The following is a 21742-nucleotide window of genomic DNA, read 5'->3' as shown; positions in this document are numbered from 1 at the left end:
CATCACGACAGAACTAAGTCCCCTCACTCCTAAGGAAAAACGTAAAACTGTAACCTCCGAAAGAAAGTATCCCTCAATTATCTCTGGGTTTTATTCATTTGTAAATGACATGAAATTGTTTTGGCAGTTAAGATCTCCATAATGTTTCTACATGATTGAGAAAAACCTTTTCAAAATTAGAGTCTTATAACTTCAACACAACCTGAAAACATCTATGTGTTTAATACGGGCCCTTAAGGTTTCACCCTATTTCCTACCAGTCAAGCAGGCCCATCTGAAAGAGAACAGATAAACCACGTGCGCTGTGTGCAGGAGTCTATGACATCCATTATCCTGGATATTTAATATTTATACTCTTTGATTTTTCTTTAACTTCCCTCCATTTTCATGTGGATAAGTATATATCTATGTAGCGGTTTAGTCATTAAGTTGTGTTCAACTCTTGTGACCCCACGGACTGTAGCCCACCAGGCTCCTCTATCCACGGGACTTTCCAGGCAAGAGTACTGGAGTGGGTTGCCATTTCCTTCTCCAGGGGATCTTTCCGACCCAGGGATCAAACTTCGGTCTCCTGCACTGCAGGCGGATTCTTTACTGACTAAACTACCAGGGAAGCCCAACATACATATATACACACATGCACATATATGTGTATATTTGGAAAGATCTGTTAACTTGGATATGTGGTAGGGGTAGATCAGACTAAAACTTAAAGCAACACAATCGTTCATGTCATGTGCTACTAAGTGGAATTTACTTTCAAACCTCCAATCCAGCAAGAACAAAGTCTCGACACTTTACAGAGAAATCTCGTAAGGATTCATCCAGCATTTATTGTATGTGTCCACTATGTGCTGGGTCCTGTGGTATAAACTGGACATTCAAAGATCACATCCTTGCCCTCACTAAGTCAATAGTCTAGTAGAGACATGTGTGAACAGATGCTCGCTGTGGTGTGGTGGTGCATACAGCGGCTGGATGATGGAATAGTGGCGACAGGATGGAGGAAGATGACCAAATATCTTGGAGGTAAAGGGATAATGTCTGGAAAGGGGACAAAATTACCAGCAGGGCTTTTTAAGGGAAGAGACGCTTTTTCCCAGGCAAAGACAAGGAATTGTTTTAGACGGAGGACTTGCCATGTGCAAAAACAGAGACAAGAAGTGGAATGGCCTAGTCAGGACGCAAGATGCAAGGTTCCACGTTCCCCACACCTGTACCCTCTGTAGCCAGTGCCAGTCGGGCTCACTTTACATCTGTAATCACCTAGCTTAGGGACTGCCATGCTGCCCAGAGATCACAGTTCCTGTCCTGGGGCCATCTACTCTTCCCCATCCTAGACCACTCTTCCATACCTATATCTTCCTTCAAACTCCGATATCTTCTCCCCTGTCCTTGAGCTCAGCTAAGGAATGAGAAAAACTACTGTCCAGGGAAGTGACAGGTGATGAGGGTGGAGAAAAGGGAGGCCCAGGTCAGAGAGCTCTACAAGACACCCTGGAGACTGGACTCCATCCTCAGACTCTGTCCTCAGCCGTAGATTTACCTCCACAAACGAGGACTCTGGCAGGATGGCTGTGAGGAATAAGAGTGCAGGGAGTTCCAGTAAAGAAATTAACATGAATGAGAAGTAAGAAGGGTCTGACCCAAGTCAGAGTCTATGAAGCAGACAAGTTTATGTTAAGGAAATAAAATCAAAACCCTATTTTTGACTGAATGGTAGGGAGGTGGAAGAGAGGACTGCAATTTCTTAGCCACACAATTATATTTAATTTTAATCCACTGGTTTTAATGCTTATTGTTTCCCAAGACGTTGTAATTTACATAATTTTAATATACAGAAAACTGTGTCATCTGCTTCTAGGATCATCCTTGTAAGAATAACAAAACAAGTAACATCTGAACTGAACTAAGGCCTATGATTTTTGAGCAAATCAAGTCATCCATTGCCATCACCATTGGAAAATCCTGAGAATAACAACTGTTTCTTCACCAGGATGGTTAAGTAACTCAAGTTTTAGGACAAGTTAAGACAAAGTATAGGAGATACTGTAAATTTTCCTAAGTATTTGGCAAAGGATAAGGACTAGAATTCTGGCTATATGGAAACTTTGCAAATACATATATTTACAGGTAAACATATACATGGGCTTCCCACGTGGTTTTGTAGTAAAGAATCCACCTGCTAATGCAAGAGATGTGGCTTCAATCCATAGGTCGGGAAGATCCCCTGGAATCAGAAATGGCAACCCACTCCAGTATTCTTACCTGGGAAATCACATGGACAGAGAACCTCTGCAGGCTACAGGCCATGGGGTTGCAAAGAGCTGGAATGATTTAATGACTAAATAAAAACAAAACCTATACACAGGAAGTAAATGTATAGCCTTCCGCAGAGAAAACAAAGCATCAAAAAGTTTCTAATATAATTTCCCCATGATCTCTTAGTGAAAGGATATAGAAGACAGAAGGACCCTTGGGAAGAAAAACAAAAAAGAGAGAGACACTAACTTTGTATCTGTTCATCACTTCAAATATTTTTCCTGTTAGGTGACATATGGGTTTTAATGAAAAGGCTATTTTTTTCTTCTTAGGCATGTCCCCTCTGATAGCCACCTTTAGTCATCTCTGTGTGTGCACGTGCGCTTAGTCATGTCTGACTCTTTGCAACCCCATGGACGGTAGCCCACCAGGCTCCGCTGTCCATAGGATTTTCCAGGCTAGAATACTGGGGTAGGTCGCCATTTCCTTCTCCAAGGGATCTTCCTGATCCAGGGATCAAACCCACATCTCTTGCATCTCAGACATTGGCAGGCAGATTCTTTAACCCTAGCGCCACCTGGGAATCCCACAAAGTAGGTGCATTCACGCATAAAGGCTATGGATACTTCCTAAATTGCTACAAAGTCTACACATGAAGATCTTCACCTGTGAGTCACAGCAAGTGTGCAGAGCTTGAAACAGTGGTTCTTAATCCTATCTGCATGTTAGTGTTACTCAGGAAGTTTAAAATATATGTACACACATATATATATACACATATATATATCATATCTGGGCCCCACCCTAGACCAATGGTATCAGAAACACTATAGAGATAAGCCCTAGAAGACCCTAGGTGATTCCACAAAGCAATCAGAATTGAGAACCGGTAACCAGAACCTTGTTTCTTTAAGTGCAGTCTGAGAACCAACAGCATCCCCTGGGAGCTTAAAGGAAATGCAGAACCTCTGGTCCCACCTGAGAGCAAGTGAACTGGAATCTGCAATGAAATGCCATCCAGAGTAACATGTGTGTGCACAGTGAAGTGTGAGATGCACTGACCTAGAACAGGCTTGCACTAAGTGGGCTAGCTCTGAATAAGACTGATTGATGGGCTGAATCAATCCCTCACCTTAAAGGTCACACTCTGACCCCAGCGTACAAATGTATTAAATGTAAAGTACTTGCTCAGAAATCAGCCGGGACAGCTCCTTATAACCTGGACATGCTGCGAGAGGCAAGTCCTCCCCTGCATGGTGTGGGGCATGGCCTGATGTGAAATGGTCACAAGCATATCTCTGACATCTGATTCACAAGAACAGCTGAATCTACAGGCAGGGAATGGGGTGGGGAAAGGTACAAAGGAAAGTAACTATGCCTGTAATTATTAATAATAAAAAAAATCGAAAGTTAGATTAAAAAGAAGTTCTCCCCTGAGGTCTAAACTTTCTCATCCACACAACAAACATTTCTCCTTTAAGGTATACAAAATCTCTCGTGATCAAAATCTAGTTCAACAAGACCTCTAACTTTGGGAAATTACATCATTCTGAAATTCCTTCATCTCTTGCTTGCTAGTCTCCTTCTAAGAATTTCCTCACAGAAAACTAGAGAGTTATAGAAACTGTTGGGGATCCCAGGTGCCAGTGGTGAACATCTGGTCAACCACAGCTGGGACCATCAGGGGCCAAACCTATTGGAGATAAAAGAACTTGAAGGCAACCTGAGGATACAGTGAATTTAGCCACCAGAGGCAATACCAAATGTAAAGAAATAACAAAATGTCATTAAGTTCAAATTTATTTGAGCTCTAAAATTACTCCACCAGAAATGCAAGATAAGACCAGCAATTTAATTAGTTTCTGCAAAACAAAAGGACACAATCCTGGCTTCCTGTACAGCCATTCTCACTATTCAGCCATCCAAACGACCTCTCCCGCGTCTCTTCTTTCTGTTCTACTCTTCTGACCCCAAACAGACCACATTGGTTCAGAATTGAGACAGAGAAGATCAGACTGAAGCAGAAGCAGTGAGAGAGGACAGGAAGAAAAGAAGAAACATTTAAGAAGCAGAAGCAAGGGTGTTTAAACTACTTGGCTGGGAGTCAGCCCTCCCTATACATCAGACGCATCTGGGGTTCTTTGAAAAGTTATGGATCCCCTGGGGCCCACCCAAAGCCAAAGAAGCCAGAATCTCAGGAAGGCGGGAGTCATCTGAACTTTTTTAAAGCTCCCTCAAATGATTGTGAGACACAGTGATTCCAGAGGACTGGAGTCAGTCCTGAGGGAGGAGTCTAACTTTGAAACAGTGTTTCTTAACTTTTAATGTATATTTGTAAAAGCTCTGGATTCCATGTAAATCATTCTCTAACGTACTTATTAGCACTGGATTACTGTTTTTTCTTACTAGTTTTATTTTTGTCAATATAACTCATGCAAATTACTACCAGGCTTAAAATGAAAAGACAGCAGTAACCTCTCTTACATCTCCACTTACCCCCAAACTAACTTGCCAAAGGCAATCTACTCTAAAAATATTTAACTATTTCTCTTTTGATATTTAATTTTATATTCCTAAACAATATGCTTATACTGATATTTCTTGATTTACTTTTGACTTTCATTTAGTAATTAATAAAATTACCAATGTGTTATTAGACACTAGCTTATCCTCTCCCAGGCTCCTATGATAGAGTGAAGTCAATATTTTTCCCCAACCTCTCTGGTAGTATGTATGGTCAGGGTTAATAAGGTATGTATCTCAGTATATTGCACCAGTCACTATTAAAATACTTCCACACCAGCTGGTGAATAACTGCTACCCGAGCTTCTCTTAGGCCCTTCCAGGGACCTTCTCCTGTTCCCATTATCCAGCAAACAAAATGCTAACGTCTGATACAGGAGGGAGCTTTTAGAGCAGTTCTCACTCCATATTGGAACCTATGTTCTGATGGGCTACCAGTTATGAAATATTTTGAATATTTTCCCTAGGTGTGGCCGTGTGATTAAATTTTTGTCACGGGAATATGAGGGCAAGTGAGCTCTGCCACTTGCAGACTTGAACTTTAAACTTTGCCCATCATTGCTCTTTCCCATTCCTGTGAGCTGCAGTGCACACAGGCTGCACTCACACAGGTGAGGACAAAGCCTTAGATCCTAAGGCTGAGAGGATGGCAGAGTCACAAGGTGGAAGGAACCTGGGTTCCTGAAGAGCTGCATGGAGCAGAGACATCGACCCGTGTGAAATGCTCTTCCATGAACTGTCACCCGAAGTAAATACAAATCTCACTCTATGTGCTTTTTCTTGTAAGACCATTTGATTTTTCTGGAGTTTACAATTGCCCTTTACTTTCCCCACTTAATAGGTCTTATAAATCAATAATTTATACCAAATACTCCATAGGAAATGGAAAGTCCCACTGAGGAATACCCCACGCTTGGTCATATGTAGCAGAGCAACTGTTGGTTTTGTTTTTGTTTTCTTTGGACACTGCCTGCTGGTAGATCTTCCTCCTGTTCTAAGCTGGATGGGCTCCTCTCCAGGTCTGCTGCACTACTGCCACCTTGAAATTTCACTATCATCCTAGAAGTCTCCTGTGTCTGACTCTGTTTCCAGAAGACTCTGTATTATTATTTCTTCATTGATACCCACATTTTTATATCGATCCATAACGTCCTATAAAAAGATGCATAGAAAATAAACTTTTGAGACACTGCACATGCACAAAATGTCCATACTATATCTCCCACTTGATAGTTTGTTTGAAATTCTAGATTGAGGAAATCAGAATTCTGAAAGAATGAATCCATTGTTTCTCAGCTGCCACTCTAATTCCCAATTTTTTTGGATGTGATCTGTTCCCCCCACCCCAGACAGGATTTAGCTCATTCCCATTTTCATTAGTATTCTAAAAATTTTCAATATTATGTCATTCACTGTTCAATGTCTTATACACACTCACTGTGGGGATCTTTTTTCATTCATTCACCTGGCTATCTTGTGAACTCTTTCAATCTACAAATGTATGTCTTCCAGTTCTGGGAAAATAGCTTTAATATGTCTTTGCTAATTTCTTCTCCTTTACTTTTCCCTGTAATCTATAAAAAAATTTTTGCTTATTTTAATTAATTTTCATTTTATTTTTTATTTTTGTAGTCTCTGGAACTCATTAATATGATATAACATGTGATCAACTGACTAACTCTATTTTTTCCTCCTTTTTCTATCTCTGCTTTTATTTCTACTTTTTCTTCTGGTCCTTCAAATGATTTTTGCCATCTTATTTTTAATTAAGACCTATCTCGTATTGTCTAATTATTACCTTATAGCCCTGTTTCTATTTCATTAGTTACGGGTGGATTGGTTTTAATTATTTACATTTTCTTACTTTTGCATTTCTGTTGCCTCCATGATTTTTTTTCCTCATTTGTTCTGGCTCCTGCCTTTTCATTGCTGAATGGTTTCTTCAAACGTCTCGTATTCACTGACTTTAAATGGCAACCCAATCCAGTATTCTTGCCTGGAAAATTCCATTGACAGAGGAGCCTGGGGGGCTACAGTCCATGTGGTCACAAAGAGCCAGACACAAGTGAGTGTCTAGTTGCAAGTTCCATGTTCATAGAACAGAAGGAGTAGGGTGGTTGACTAGTAGTGGGCTCACCATAGGAAGACTGGGTAGTAAGTTTTCTCACTGTGGGAGAAACTATCAGTATATGGTAGGTCTTTTATTTTGGGGGGGTGTCGTTCATTTTGCCCAGAGAAGAGTCCTTCAATATCCTGCCCAGGTTAGTGATTACCTGGCTACCCTAAGATTGGGAATGACTTAAAAAGAACACCAGGTCTCACCGTTTGGTATGCACAATTTCATTAAATTACTGTTTTCAGTTGAGCATTTCACCCTTACCGTCTTTTTTTCTCCCTGTTATCCCTAAATCCAGAGCTGCTAATTTACCTTGATTTCTCCAAAGACAAAATATTCAGGACTTCCTCTTGCTATATGGGGTGGGAGAAGCAAACTGTGAGTCTTGTTCCTTTTAGATTTTTCAATCAAACCCTTATTTCCAGTCCCATGCCCTGCTTCAGAGCCTCTAATTCCAAAGCACTTCTGGAATTCTGGGGGGTAAATTGGCCATTTCTTCCTAGTTTCTATTCCAACCTCCTTTAAGGGCACTTAGCACCTTTCTCCACTACACTAAGTCAGTTGCCACAGGTCTGTCTGATTTTCATCCTCCAAAAGTGTGCTGGTATCTCCCATCTCTAGTTTACCATCACTGCAACCGTGCCTCAAGAGGGACAGATTAATGTATGTTCAATCCACCAAACTGCTGAATCCCAATAACTCAATCCTACAACCACAAACTGCCCCCCAAAGATGAGCCTTTATCAATTTTTGAAACACCCATGGCTTTTCTGTTTTTATAGACACATCTGATTAGCTAAGATGCTTTCTCAATTATTGTCACGTTTACCATCATTTTCTGTCTTCATCATAAAAACATAAAAAACGAAACAGATAATCCTTTTCTGGATACCAAAAAACTTCTGATTTATTGACTCATTAATTAAGCCTTAAAAGATGGCAGTATTTAGAACACTAGATTATAACGAAAGAAAATACAGTTTGTTTTCATGCAATAAAGCTGTTTTCACTGATTCTTGCCACTTCATATCGAGCCTATGGTGCCTGAACTGAAAGGCATTTGCCTCAATAATGTTCAAGTATTTCCAAGAAGACCTTTGACTACTGTACAAGTCATCATCAATACTGGAGTCTTAGTTATTTCATTTCTAAAAACAGGCAAAGGAGGAATGACCAGAATATTTAACAGATAATTGGGCAAGTTAAGTTTTCTCACATCCAAAGGATTACAACTTTCTGTGTTCCATTCAAAGGACAAAAATCTGACGGTTCTAAACCTGAAGATTATGATCTGTAAGGCTGAAAACTCAGGACTTATCCAAAACACTAAATTCATAGTTATAAGAAATAACTACCAAGTAAAACACTAATGTTACACTTTTGATCTAATTCCACTCAAAGAAGCACATATTTTGGACCTGTCAATGTTTATGACTGCCTCCTGCTACTACTCATAACTTCCCTGAAAAGAAAACCAAGCACCTAACAAAGAAAAAAGACTCTTGTGCAGGGGTGGGTGGGGAATGAAACTGTCCTATTTCTTGAGCTGGGAGGTAGTTCCATGGATGTTCACTTCTTAAATAATTCATTGAACTAGACATTTATATTTCAAAAGTTATATATATGTTATCTTTTGCATTAAAAAAAAAAGAAAAAAAAAAACCTTTTTAGCAGTTAAAAGAGAAATAGATAAAAAGGCAAATTTTTCATTTGTCATAAATGCAGTGCTTTAATCACACTTGGCCAGAACTGTTATACACACTGACGTGGCTAAAGGTAGAAAAGTCACCATGATTCACCTTCAGTGCCTAAACCAGGGTCCCACCAAAATTCAAAAGTCATTTCAGTTGTTTTATTTGAAACACTTTACTTTTAAAAAATTCTTAAACTTTGGAATGTTCCTTTTATCCCACATGGTAATGTTGATATCTTACATATGTATGACACTATTTATTTGCAAAGCACTTTCACATCAAATACCTGGGAGACAGGACAGGCATTGTGTTCTCCCATGCTGCAGATGAGAAAGCTGAGGCAAGTAATAGTTAATGAGTAAGGTCACTAACAGTGACAGAATCAGGACAAACTCCAAGTGCCGTATGTCCGATCAAAGGCTCCTTCAACATTTTATGAGGACAAAGAACTTTCCACTCTGAATTCAAAAACAGGTTATCAAAGGAGGTCTCTGGGATGGTACCAGTGAGTTTCTGGAGATTCCTGAGAGAGCGAGGACAGAACAACTCGGCATGGCTATGAAATCAACTAACTAAGGACTATGCTCACACCTTCTGAGTTACTTCACTCACTCCTGGTTAATGTAAAAATGCACCTGCTGCCTCAGAAGCTAGTTTAACTCCAACATAAACATGAGAGTTATGAGTGGTCTATAACCTGGGGTTTCAAGGGGAACAAATGCCTGTCTGACACTCACAGGGCTTCCAAAGAGGGGCGGGGCGGGGATAGCCCCCATCCACAGCCGTCTTCTTCCCCTGCACCATGCTTTGTCCACGGAGGTGGCGCCACTTATTTGGTTGGTTTGTGACACTGTGGCTCTGTTTCTCAATCTGCAAATGGATGGAGTTTTCCTATCAGAGAGATCGGGCATGAGAGATTTGGCCTCGTCTGCCTAAACAGTGAAAGGCAGAAACGGGTGTTTCTGCTCTGCAGCCTCAAACTTTCCATTCAGTAGGCTGTTCCAAAGTCCAGCCTAGGGCATACACAGTTTATAAGACCATTTTGGGCTTCCCACTGAGTTGTGTCTTCCAGCCTAGTCTTCATCAATAATAAAGTAAATTTTTTGACGATCAGCTGCTTCTCATCTATTTTTTAATTGGTAGGAAAGAAGGGGTGCTTTCCATGGGTCCTCCTCAGAGATGCCATCGCCTGCCTTTCAGTTAGAAGTCAGAGACTGTGGACATGACTCCACAGCCCTCCTCAGTGGGTTTCTGGGCTCACAAACACAGGTGCTCTAGAAGCAGGAAGCAAGCTGTATGGTGAGGAAGCATCCTAAGACTTTGTTCAGTGGATACTTTATTGCTCCTTCTATGCTGGAGGGCAACACTAATCTGAAATTCAGGGATTCTGATTCTTTCCAGGGAAACTCTGCCACACACACACACCTGTGATCTGGGGAGGGTCTTAGTTTTCCTAGAAAGCCTTTAAAAGATTTTAGTTTCCTCATCTTTTAAATGAAGGAATAAAATAACTTCCCTCTTTTAAGACACTTCCAACTTTATGAACCAAAAGCTCAGAAAGGATTTAATAAATGTATTCCAGAATTTTAAAAGCGTGTGTGTGTAGTGTATGTGTCATTTGACACCCTGTCCTCACAGTTCCTGGAGATCAGTGAAATTCTACATCATGGTTGTGTCTGGTTGTGTCACTTCACCATCCTCAGGTTCAGCCACACTCTGAATTCACATCATTGCTCATTACTGGTCTCTCCATCACAATGAGCTACTGCAAAAGTCCCGCAGGCCCTTCACCACCCAGCGCCGGACACCCTCCCCCTACACGCCAACCCTCCCTTTCCTGCGCTCTTGCTGAGCCAGCCACTACACATTCGACTCTCAGATCTCCAGCTCTTTCTCCCAGTCCAGCAACACTAGTTTCCCTCGCCTTCCTCCTCATCCCAGGACCCATATGGAGCTGGCAGTTTCAATGATACTCACACCATCTCCACTTCCAATTTTCTGAGTATTGCTGGAGAAAAATCATAAATACAGGGAAGACGCGTCATATCACAAGGCTAAGGTGAAGGCTTCTTAGCAACTTGTCAGGTCCTCCTCACCACCATGGGCTCTTGTCATGCTCAGATCCATTCCAAATCTTTCCCCCGCTCCTCCACCTCCCAGCTTTACCTCTCACTCTCAATATAGTTCAGCCAAGAAATTGGCCTTCTCTGTGTTTTTTTTTCTTTTTTTTAAAAAAAGAGGAACCAACCCATTTCAGATGCAATCACACTCTAAGTTTCCAACTCTCTTCTTTCAATCTCAGTTTCTTCTTGCCTTCATTTAATCTTTTCCCCTCCACGTCACATGTTCTTCCATGAATAACCACTTTTGTCATGATCAAATGATTTATTATTCAAAAGGGGGCTTTGTTTTAGAATAAAAACAGGTATTACTTGTCCAACTAACTGTAATATTTGTCCAAACACTACCCTACAACTGAACTGGGGTGACAGATGTGAACTGAGACTGTCTTGGGTAATCCGATACGTGGTCACCTTCTCCAGAGCCTTTCCCTCCTGCTCCAGGAGCACTAACTGCCTTCCTGCTCCCTCTCCTGAGCTTCAGTCTCTTCCTCTCTACTGACGGCCACTCAGTGCATAGCGCTCTTGGGCTTTTCTGACAGTTTTAAGAGTGTCCATTGGCCCCCTCATCACCTCAAGTCGTCGTCCTCTCATGTTCACAGTCCAATCCCCGTTTACACTCACTCTGCATCCTTTCCACTCGGGCACCTCTCAGGTCCCTGGCTGACTTCCGTCTCCACTGCCCAAAGGACCCTGACCCTCGAAGGCCACTGACAACAGTCTCACTGACAATCCTAATGACCTTTCCCAAGTATTCAATCTCAGCATCTCTACCCTATTGGCCCCTCCAAATTCTCCTTCCTCAGCTTTCTTTATCCTAGCTTTTCCTTCTTCTCTTCCAGGTTTTCCTCTTGGCACCCTGTTAGCCTCTTTCATCTCCCTCTAAGCCCACAAACATGGTTTTTCTGAGCTCCATCCTGGCCTTTTTCCCTTGTCACTCACACTTGGAAACATTCTCACAGCTTCGGCATCCCGTCATAAGGATGCTCGCAATTCCATCTCTGTTTTTAACGGCTGCCATCCATTTGGACAATTCCATAGGCAGATGGAAATCAATATATCCAAATCCAAGCTTCCATTAATTAGACACATCTTCACTGACTGCACGCACTCACAGGTGCTTCACTAGTGGCCTTCTTGATGATTTCATTTTCCGCCATCACTATCCAAAGTCATTTAGCTTCAGTCTGACTTCTCCCTCAACTCCTTCATCCAATCAGACAACAGATCCCAATGCATTTATTATTTCTACAGTGTCTCATCCACCCAATTGCCCCTATTCTAACTTAGGTTCTCAGTGCTTTTCTTCTGGGAGCTATTTTAATAGCTTTCAAACTGGGACTAACCAGGACGCCTCCAATACAAATTGATTTCATAGAGCACAGCTTTCATCACATCATTCCCCCACTCAAACTACTGTTGATAGTTATCAACAGCCTACTGACCAGAGTCCTTAGCCCAGTGTTCAAGATGCTCACAACACGGTCCTACCTCTGCCATGCAGCCTGCTGTCCCACTCTTCTGCCTCAAGGCTCCTCACCCATCAGCTTGACCACATTCCTCTCCAATCTTGGGTATGCTCATCTATCCTTTCCTTCAAGTCTTAGTATAGGTTGAGCCCTACATCTCTGCCAGTTGAAACTCTACCAATTCTTTAAAGCCTTGCTCAAGACTCCTTAATTAAAATTTCCCCATTTTTCCCCAGCTAGAAACAGTGTGTTCCTTCTCTAAAATCACAAAGCATTTACTTTACGCCTCTGTAACAGTTCCTCCATGTAATAAAGTCTGTGGTTACCTATCTTATGGGCTTCTCAGGTGGCACGAGTGGTAAAGAACCCGCCTGCCAATGCAGGAGATGTAAGAGACGCGGGTTCAATCGTGGGTTGGGAAGACCCACTGGAGGAGGGCATGGTAACCCACCTCAGTATTTCTGCCTAGAGAATCTCATGGACAGAGGAGTCCGGAGGTTGACAGTCCACAGGGTCACAAAGAGCCAGACACAAATGAAGCGACTTAGCTTGCATCTGTCTTAAGCTCCCTACATGTTTCCTAAGCCTCTCAAAGGAAGGGTGCCTATGTCTGATTAACTCATATACATCCTTATACTGCCTTATACCTAGTAAGATGAATGAGAGGCTAAAAGTTAACTTTGTATCTAGCATATAGCACATAAAATAATGAAAACATAGCTAAGATCATCAAAGCTAATTACACCAAATTCTTAGGAAGGCCTAGAAATTAACCATCTTTGCAGCTGCTCTTATTAGATCAAGGATATATGAATAATTTCAACTAAAACTGTAGGACGATTGTACATTCTTTTTTTCCTCTTTTTATTTTTTAAATTATGACAGTATGATAACCCATTTACAAGAGACTTAGAAAACACATAATGAAGTTACAGATAGTTCCACTATATATTACATTTTTTAAGTAGATAAACTAAGATTTGTAATTGGAGTTTCATTATCAAACTCTCAAAAATAGAATGAATATGCAAAAAAGCAGTAGGATACAGTAGGTCTGAAAAGCACTATGAACCAATTCAACATAATTAAGATTTATACAATTTTGACCCAAGAGGAGGATATAAATTATTTTCAAGTTCCCATAGACTATAAACTAGGAAACACTAGAACATATTCAGGAACTGTGTATTTTTTATCAGTTCCTTAAACTCTACAGTTAGAGAAGGCATTAGGGATCATTTAATTCCCCCCCTCCTAGGCCAATCACCAGTTCTGCAGTTGAGAAAACTGAAGCTTTAAGAAATTAAGTTGTTCTCTTGGTCGTATAAATCAGAAGTCAAAATATAACTTTCCATTTATTAAGGGCCTAGTACACACAAGGTAATTTACATACATTATCCCAGTCTTACAACAGTCCTTCAAGGTAGGCGGTATTACCCCCACTCAGAAATGAGAACATTCAAAAAGGTTAAGTAACTTGCTACAGACAGCCCTGCTTGTCAGAGACATAGCTGAGCTCCGGCCTCAACTCTGGCTGAGAAGTCTAGGCTTTTCCAATTTTTTTAATTGGAGGATAATTGTTTTACAATACTGTGTTAGTTTCTTTCGTACATCAACATGGACATACGAGCCATATATATGTCCCCTCCCTCTTGAAGCCCCCTTGCTGTGGCAAAGGCAAAACCTTTACCAAGTGTCCTGAAATAGCCTTCTACTGTTTCTTCAGTGAATAATTACGCCAACTAAGCAAATGCATACACTTACAAGTTGTAAGCCATCTTACTTGAAATTGTGGAGGCATGAAAATTAAGCAACAGCTTCATTACCATAAAAGTTTTAAGGTTAATTACTGCCAACATCCTGACTTTCTTGTCAAAAACATTTTTAATCTGGAAAAGATACATGTTTTCCTGCTTTCTCAATTCTTAAACAAATTTTTTAACTTAAAATACACTTGTCTAACCACATTCAACAAGTATGTGTTGATCCCTTGGATGTCCAAGGCACAGGGGAGGGTACAAAGTTGAATACGACATCATTTCACTCTGAGAGTTCACCAGTAAGAGGCAGAAAATCCACTAACCACAACCACTCATCCCCAACTATGGGAGCTCTGGCTGATTCAAGGACTTCCAAACAATAAGTCAAGACACTTGAGTCTAATCCCAGTCCTGCTCCCCAGGCAAATCATCCCACTCTGCCTTAGTTTCCTCAGTAAAGGAACTGATAAAAAGGAATGAATTATGCCAACCAACTTTAAGGTCCCTTTTAGCTTTAAAATTCTGAGCTCACTCTTGAGATTACACTACTACAGAAAGGGAACTGCTGGAAGCCCACTCTTCTCTGGCAGTGAATTAGGAAGAACTGGGTTCTGAGAAGATTCCTACAATGTAAAGCTATGCCTCCAAAGTTTATCATTTATAATCAAAAAGTTTGCTAAAGTTTTTCCTGAGGGGAGGTAGTATGAAGCACGACATTCGAACCCTTCTTCCATTATATCACTGACATATTATAGTTTTTAATTCTTTACAATCCATTTAAAGTATTCAAATTAAAAATATACTTTAAAATAACTCCTTCTATCTATTCTCCTATGGAGTTAAGCTATGGACACTAACAACAACAGAGCTGAGGCCCCCGCCAGAGACGGAAATCTTGTATTCACTTAGTTAAATTAATACACCATATTAAGTGCTACCTACTAAGGACCATCCCAAACTGTGCTAAATTTGAGGTTGGTGCGCAGGCAGTGGGGAGGGAGGAAATAGAAATATCAGTATTTCAAATACCACTGGAAACATATAGTACTGTGGGAACTGATTTTGCCAATTTCCTTTCAATATCCTCTACTTCTCAACTAGCACAGGTATTATTTTTAATCATCCGTTAACCTCTACAGTTACACTTTCTCTTGACAAGGCTCCACATGCTTATCTTTCTTCATACTCGGCATCTTAGGACATACAGCTCAATCCACCTTGTGCTGTTAATTTAACACCACAGAGGAGGAAATGAATCAACCAAAAGAAAATTGGAAGGAAAAAAGTTAGAACTGTCCCATCTTAGTGCCTTGCCCACAAAAAGGTTACAGTTAAGTTCAACAGTCAAAGACAGACTCACCAAGAAATGAGGGAAAAGGAATTTATTCATTCACTAGTCAACAAATCCTGAGTGCCTACTATGCCAGGCACTGTTCCAGGTACTAGAGTTACAGCAGTAACAAACCAGGCGAAAACTCCTGCCACAGCAGAGCTTACGTTCTAGTGAAGAGGGACAGGACTTAAAGAACACCCAAAGAAAATCTTTTCAGATAGTGATTAAGTTCTATGAAGAAAATAAAATAGGCCTGGGGGTGGTCCCTGGGGTGAGGGGTGACAGGCCACTTAAGTTAATCAAGAGGGCCTTGCTGAGTAAATGCCATTTGAGTTGAGCTCTAAATGATGAGAAACCTTTACTCAATCTTAAAAGCGTAGGGTGTGGTAGGAATGAATCAAGTTAGTCTTTAAGGGTGGTCACAGTGGTCAAAAGTTTTGAATTAATGGTAAACTAGGTTCTTGTAGGATTTGGCTTTAAAAAAAAAAAAAAAAAGCCCTAAACCTAAGCCTTTAAGTAGAACCCCTCTATTTAGGAACTACTTATTTTTAAGATCCACTAACTTTTAAACTCTCTGCTAATTACCCTGGCGGTACTTAAGTAGAGGCAATTACTAGAGGGATGCCTTCTAGTGAGTCCAAAACCTCACTTGACACCATGCAGATTCTAATGAGAGCGGACCCACACCTGCAGCGAACCAGTGCTCTCCACCGACTCATCAGCTCAGCCAGGTGGAATCTCGCAACTCTTCTAAGAACGGGAAACAAGCCTCGGGAAATCTGGGCAAACTGACACCCCTCCCCCTCTAAAGTTTCCCCAAACTGCGGGAGGAGGGGGGAAAAATAAACCCCATCCTTTTGCACTCTCTCCCCACCCCGGCCCTCCAGGCGTCACCGCCGCGGAAGGGCCGCGGTCCCCGGGGCAGAGGCACACGGCGAGTACGCGCGGGGTGTACCGCGCATGAATCATCGGCGCCCGGTCCGCGGGGCGATGATTCATTCACCGCCCCGGAGGTGGCCCACGGCCACACTTTTCGGGCGTACGGGGACGGCCGCACACGCAGCTTCCTTAATATTAAACAAATGTTTCAAAGTACAAACGCCCGGAGCCAGAAATGTGTCGACCCAGGCCAGGCGGCGAGAAGGAAACTGCACGTTTCGGCCGCTGCCCGAGTGTTCCCGGGGTCGGGAGGGGCGCGCGGAGCACGTCCGTCCACCCGGCCGCCGACCCCCTTCCAGTCCCCGACCCCGCGGGCGCGCGGGCAGCACCCGCAGGGGGCGCGGCGGGCGCACAGGTGGGTCCCCGCCGGCCCGGCCTCCCGCCCCTCCCCGCCACTCGCGGAAGGCCGACGCGCCCTCGCCGACGCGCCGCCCGCTCGCCCCTTTCCTCTCCGTGACATCTTATATAATAACCCGAGCTAATCAAAACGGAAGCGACGCGCGCTGCCGGGGCCCGGTTCCCGGCTGCCACTGGATGCTCGCGCCCCGAGCCCCCGGCCCCCGAACTAGGCGCCAGAGCGCGCGGCTCCGGGGGAAGGGCCAGAGCGCCGCCTCGGCTCGTCCCTCCTCGGAGAAGCCGCTGCCGCTGCCGGTCCCCGTCAGGAAGCCGCGAGCGTCACAAACTGCGTCAGCTTCTTCAAACACGTTTCACGGGCTCCCTCCAGCCGGGGAGCCGGCCGCTGGGGCAGCGGGGCCGCGGCCCGAGCTGGCGGGAGCCCCTCCGGGGAGGAGAAAGTTCCTCGGGGCCCTCCCCTCGCCCGCGCTGCTCCCGGCCCCGCCGCGCCTCCAGCCCCTTTCCGCGCGACGCCCGCCCCGCCGCGCAGCCCGCCGGCCCGCCCCGATGGCAGGTTGGGCAACTTGTGACCCCCGAGCGTCCGGCGGCCCTCTCCCGCCCGTCCCGGCCCCCAGCCGCTCGGGGTCCTCCCCCCAGCCCGGCGGAATACAGCGACGCCAGAAACTTCCCCGGGCCGCGCCGGGCGGGGGAGCCGCCCGGGTCCCGGCGCATCGCCCTTACCTTGCTCTCGGGAGGCCACGAGCCGGGCGGGCCGCGCGGGGCGCGTGGTGCGCGAGCGCGCGCGCGTGGGGAGGTAGATGAGGGCGCCCGCGCCGGCGGGGGCGGGGCGGGGCCGCAGGGTGCGGGCGGGGCGGCGGGGGGGCGGCCGGGCGGGCGGGCGCGAGGAGAGCGGAGCCGGCGGCGGCGGCGACGGCGGGCGCGGGGCGAGCGCGCCGAGGGGGCGGAGGAGTTGCCGTGGGTTTGTTTACGCATTGCTGCCCGGCTCGGGGCACAGCCCGCACTCCCTGATTGGACACAAACTGGGGCACAGCCTCTCGCCGCCGCCCGCCAGGCCTCCTCGAGCAGCCGCCGCGCAGCTCCCGGAGCGCCCGGCCCGGCACGGCCCGCGGCGGCGTCCGGGCCTGGAGGGGACGAGCCGCGGCGGCGGCCGGGCATGGGGCCCACACGTGGGGCCGGGGCTCGCAGGCGCCCACCTGTAGGGGCCCGACCTTGGCAAGGAGAAATTCGAAACTTCTGAGGCTGGAGTCATCGTATCATCCAGCCATAGAAGCGTAGAAGGGGCACTACCCCCCCCCCCCCCCCCATACACAGATGGAAGTCGGAGGACGCTTGCCCTTGATGGGGAGAAGAGCAGCTCAAAGGTTGATATGCCCCTTTGGCGATGGTCAAGCTGAGACTTCCTGTCTGGTCTGTCCCTGGGAGATCGCAGTTCCTTCGCCTGTCTTCAGCTTCTCTTGTAAATCTGTCCTCTAGGCAGCATTCAAGTAGCCATCCCAGAAGTGACCTTGCCAAAAGACGCTCAAGATCCTCAGATGGCTCTTGGAGCCTCAAGTCCCATTTCCTTAGTCTCCGAGTCCTCTACAGCTGGGCCTCCGCCTTTCAGCCTCTTTTTCAGTGCCCAACCCTCACCCTCCAAACCCTTGTTACAAACCCTCAGATGCCCCTGTCCTTTCACAATTGCTTTTGATCCTGCTCTATGTTCTGCTAGAAAACCCATAGCCTCCTCGACCTGTCCAGCTAGCATCCTCTCAGCTTGTCCGCCGTCTATCCCTCTTGACCTTCTGACCTCTCTGCAGCCTCCTGACCCCTGGGCAGAATCCTCCTGTGTGGCTGCCATCAGCCTGACTTGAGGGTCAGTCATGTGCCCACTCTGTGCCCCCCACTAGGCTTTGGATTCTGAAGAACAGGAACCTGGTTTTTAATAGCAGGACTCGGGGGGTGGGAGAGATGATGCCTGGAGAAAAAAATTAAGCATCTGCAACTCTGCGGGACAACAAAAACTCAAAAGAGTCTCTATCAGGAGGGGCTCTTGATAGACCATCCACAAATCTTATCTTGCACAGAGCAAACACTTCCAAAAACCCAGAATGTCCTCCCAATTTGTCTGTGTCTCCACCTCACCACACCTGGCTAGGTGCCCTCTGTACCCAAAAGGGCACATAGTAACCCTTGGAGGAATAAAGCTGAGGTGTTCCTTAGGCTGAGGCTCAAGGTGATCAAAGTGAGTACAGTAAATCATGGAGGAATAGATGTGAATGGCCACAAACCCAGTCGTTTTACAGATAATTCCAACTCTGGCAGCCTCTGTGGATTTGTTCTCCAATCAAACACTGAAGAAGTGGCCCCTGACTCTTCCTAACTCTTGGAATGATTGGATTTCTTTCTCTCACTAGATGTGCTGTTTTCCCTGAGAAAGCTGTCTTTGAGCTCCAAGGGCCAATCCAAGTGAAAGTAAAGTCTTTGCCAGGTACTTCAGTCATGTTGGACTCTTTTTGACCCTATGGGCTGTAGCCCACCAGGCTCCTCTGTCCATGGGAGTTTCCAGGCAAGAATACCAAAGTGGGTTGCCATTTCCTCCTCCAGGGGGATGTTCCCGACCCAGGGATCAAACCTGTGTCTCTTACAGTCTTCTGTTGGCAGGTAGGTTCTTTACCACTAACCCCACCTGGGAACCCCAGGTACTTCAATAGTGATCTTTTAAAGCAGTGCATTAGTTACAAAGGGGCTTCCCAGGTGGTGCTAGTGGTAAAGAACCCATTTCCCAGTGCAAGAGAAGTACAGGATGTGGGTTTGATCCCTGGGTGGGGAAGATCCCCTGGAGGAGGGCATGGCAAACCACTCCAGTATTCTTGCCTGGAGAATCCCATGGACAGGGGAGCCTGGTGATTTATAGGCCATAGGGTCGCAAAGAGTCGGACACAACTGAAGCGACTTTGCTAGCAAGCATGCATGCACATTAGTTGCAAAGCTATTGAAAGAACTAGAATTACAAGCAGGAGAAGGTGAGGCAACCCCGATATCAGCAATTGCTAAGTCCATCTCCTCCCCTGGGGCTGGAGAGACTTAAGGGAGGAAGCTGCCAGGACCATGAAAAGGCTTGTCCAGTGGGAGCTGGAGCCATGAAGGAAGTGTAACTATTGCTGGAGATGATTCCCAAGCAGACAGAGGGGAAGAAATCCCCTGAGGGTGGGACAGGACAGGGTCACAACCTCTCCAATAACAGATCATAACAGTGAAGTCAGAATGGCTCTGAGAGTGCTCTGGACTTGGGTGCCTCAGTTGGTTACCTCTAAGACTCTTCCTGTGGGCATTGGGTTCTGACCCAGGCAGTGCAGACTTTTTCTTTCCAAGCCCCAGAACTCTTTCTTTTTCTATTTGTCCTTTGGCTTCCAGGTCTCCTTCTGTCCTCTTCTCTACCATGACTCCCGTATGCTTCCTTTGTTTTGCTTACTTCTCTATCTCTGGCTCATATGTTTCTCCTTGTGTCCCCATAAACCTCCTCCTGACCTCTCTATTTCCCACTGAGCCTCTTCCCACCTCTGCCTGCCCTACTCTTTCCTGGGCAGGAGGGCAGCCTTCTTCTGCTTGAAGGAGATGAGCAGGTTCCTCTGTAGGTGATGCAATTCAGAACTATTATATTGTTGCTTCTCTAGACACTATGCTAGATACTTCACCTATGTTATCTCATTTAATCCTTACCTCACACCTACCTGCTGGGCACCACTTAATGGGACTTTGGTGGCTTCATAATTGCCCATCTGAGGAAAGGGTTTTGTGGTACAAGTCACCAGTGATACTGCTAATGGTCCTCTTAACCTTCCTCATCTTCAAGTGTCTCCCTCCACCCTTTTTTCTCCTTATCCTACATCTTTCCTTTTCAATAACACAAATATTTTTCCTAGATCTCAACCCTCAACAGTTTAATACATCTCCACTCTAAATCTCCAAAGATTGAAAATGGATATTTGAAGAAGGTTGCATTTCAGTTGGCTTTTGAAAGCTGGACAGGATTTCAATAGATGAAGATTGAGGAAGGACATTCTTGGTGGAACAGTGAACCATATGGTCCAAATTGACTTAAACACAGAGATAGCTATGAGATAAGGTCAGATTTCATAAATTTGTCTTTAGAGCTCAGTACTGTAAGACCACTCAGATATATCATATAATTCATGTAAATAGAATCATAACATTCTAAAGCCAGAAAGCAATCTAGACATTGTCTGACCCAAGATGTCCATTTTTAAGCAAACTGAGCCTTCAAAGACTTAGGTAAATGAAGTAGTTAAACATGGGCATTCGAGTCGACCACCTGTATTCAAATCCCTGCTTCGACAAATGTTAGGTAATATGATCTTGAACTTATCTGTGTTCCTCCTGTTATAAAATAGGAAACTTGACAGAACCTACCTCAGTCGTTTGTTGTAAGAATTAAATGTTTTTACAAGTAAACACATAGTACAGTATCTGTCATACAGTCTGTCTTAAGTAAATATAGGTGAGTATTATAATGTTTTCCTATGGTTATTCACTAGCAAATACCGAAGCCAGAACTGGTCCGCCAAATCTTTTAAGCCGTGGTTGAGTACCCTCTCCATTGCTAGATGTTGTCTCAGGGTGCTTGCTGAATGCCATCTATGGGGCTGTGGTATTGCCCTAGTCTGCTGTCTGTAGAAGTTCTCAGTTATCTTTCTAGCTCACATTCCTCTGCATTTCTACCAGCCTCAGCAATCTCACTGCGCAGTCAATCCTGTATATGTGAAGTTCCTGGAGAGGAGAGGGACATGAAAATTAGCAATGGGCATGTATTTCATAGTCAACAATACAGTTGAGAACTTTTTATATCAGCAGATTTTACTAATTTAAACTTCAAAGGGCCAAAAAATTGTTGAATTTAAAGGAGTGGGAGTGATCTGTTATTCTTCAGCCTGTAGAGTGTCAAACCTACCAGTTTAAATTTTGGTAGTTCCTTAGGAGAACCCACTGGGATCAAGAAAAAGCCTTCCTTGAATTTGAGTGTCCAATCCTTCAACAAAATTGTGATGGTAGAGAATCTCTTTTGTCCCTCCACCTTTGCTTTCTGAGTCCCTGGTCCCGCTTTTCAAAACTCCCTAGCTCTATGAACTGCATGCTGTCCACTCTGGACTGTAAGCATCTTGAAGTGATGAACCA

The 21742-nt window shown here is 44.6% G+C and overlaps 1 protein-coding gene across 3 annotated transcripts in view; it reads right to left on the bottom strand.

Annotated features, from left to right (window-relative positions):
* PCGF5 (polycomb group ring finger 5) overlaps positions 1–17416 on the bottom strand; it is a 118735-nt gene extending 101319 nt beyond the window's left edge. For 2 of the 3 annotated variants that reach the window (XM_043925250.1, XM_043925254.1), the window contains exon 1: positions 17291–17416. The gene's annotated coding sequence lies outside the window, so the exon portion shown is untranslated. The remainder of the gene's footprint in view (positions 1–17290) is intronic. The other variant, XM_043925253.1, reaches the window with a different exon arrangement.
* Positions 17417–21742: the final 4326 nt, after the last annotated feature.

Source organism: Cervus elaphus, chromosome 15, assembly GCF_910594005.1.
Source record: "Cervus elaphus chromosome 15, mCerEla1.1, whole genome shotgun sequence".
Taxonomy (NCBI): Eukaryota; Metazoa; Chordata; class Mammalia; order Artiodactyla; family Cervidae; genus Cervus; species Cervus elaphus.
This window is presented reverse-complemented; position numbering and strand designations above follow the sequence as displayed.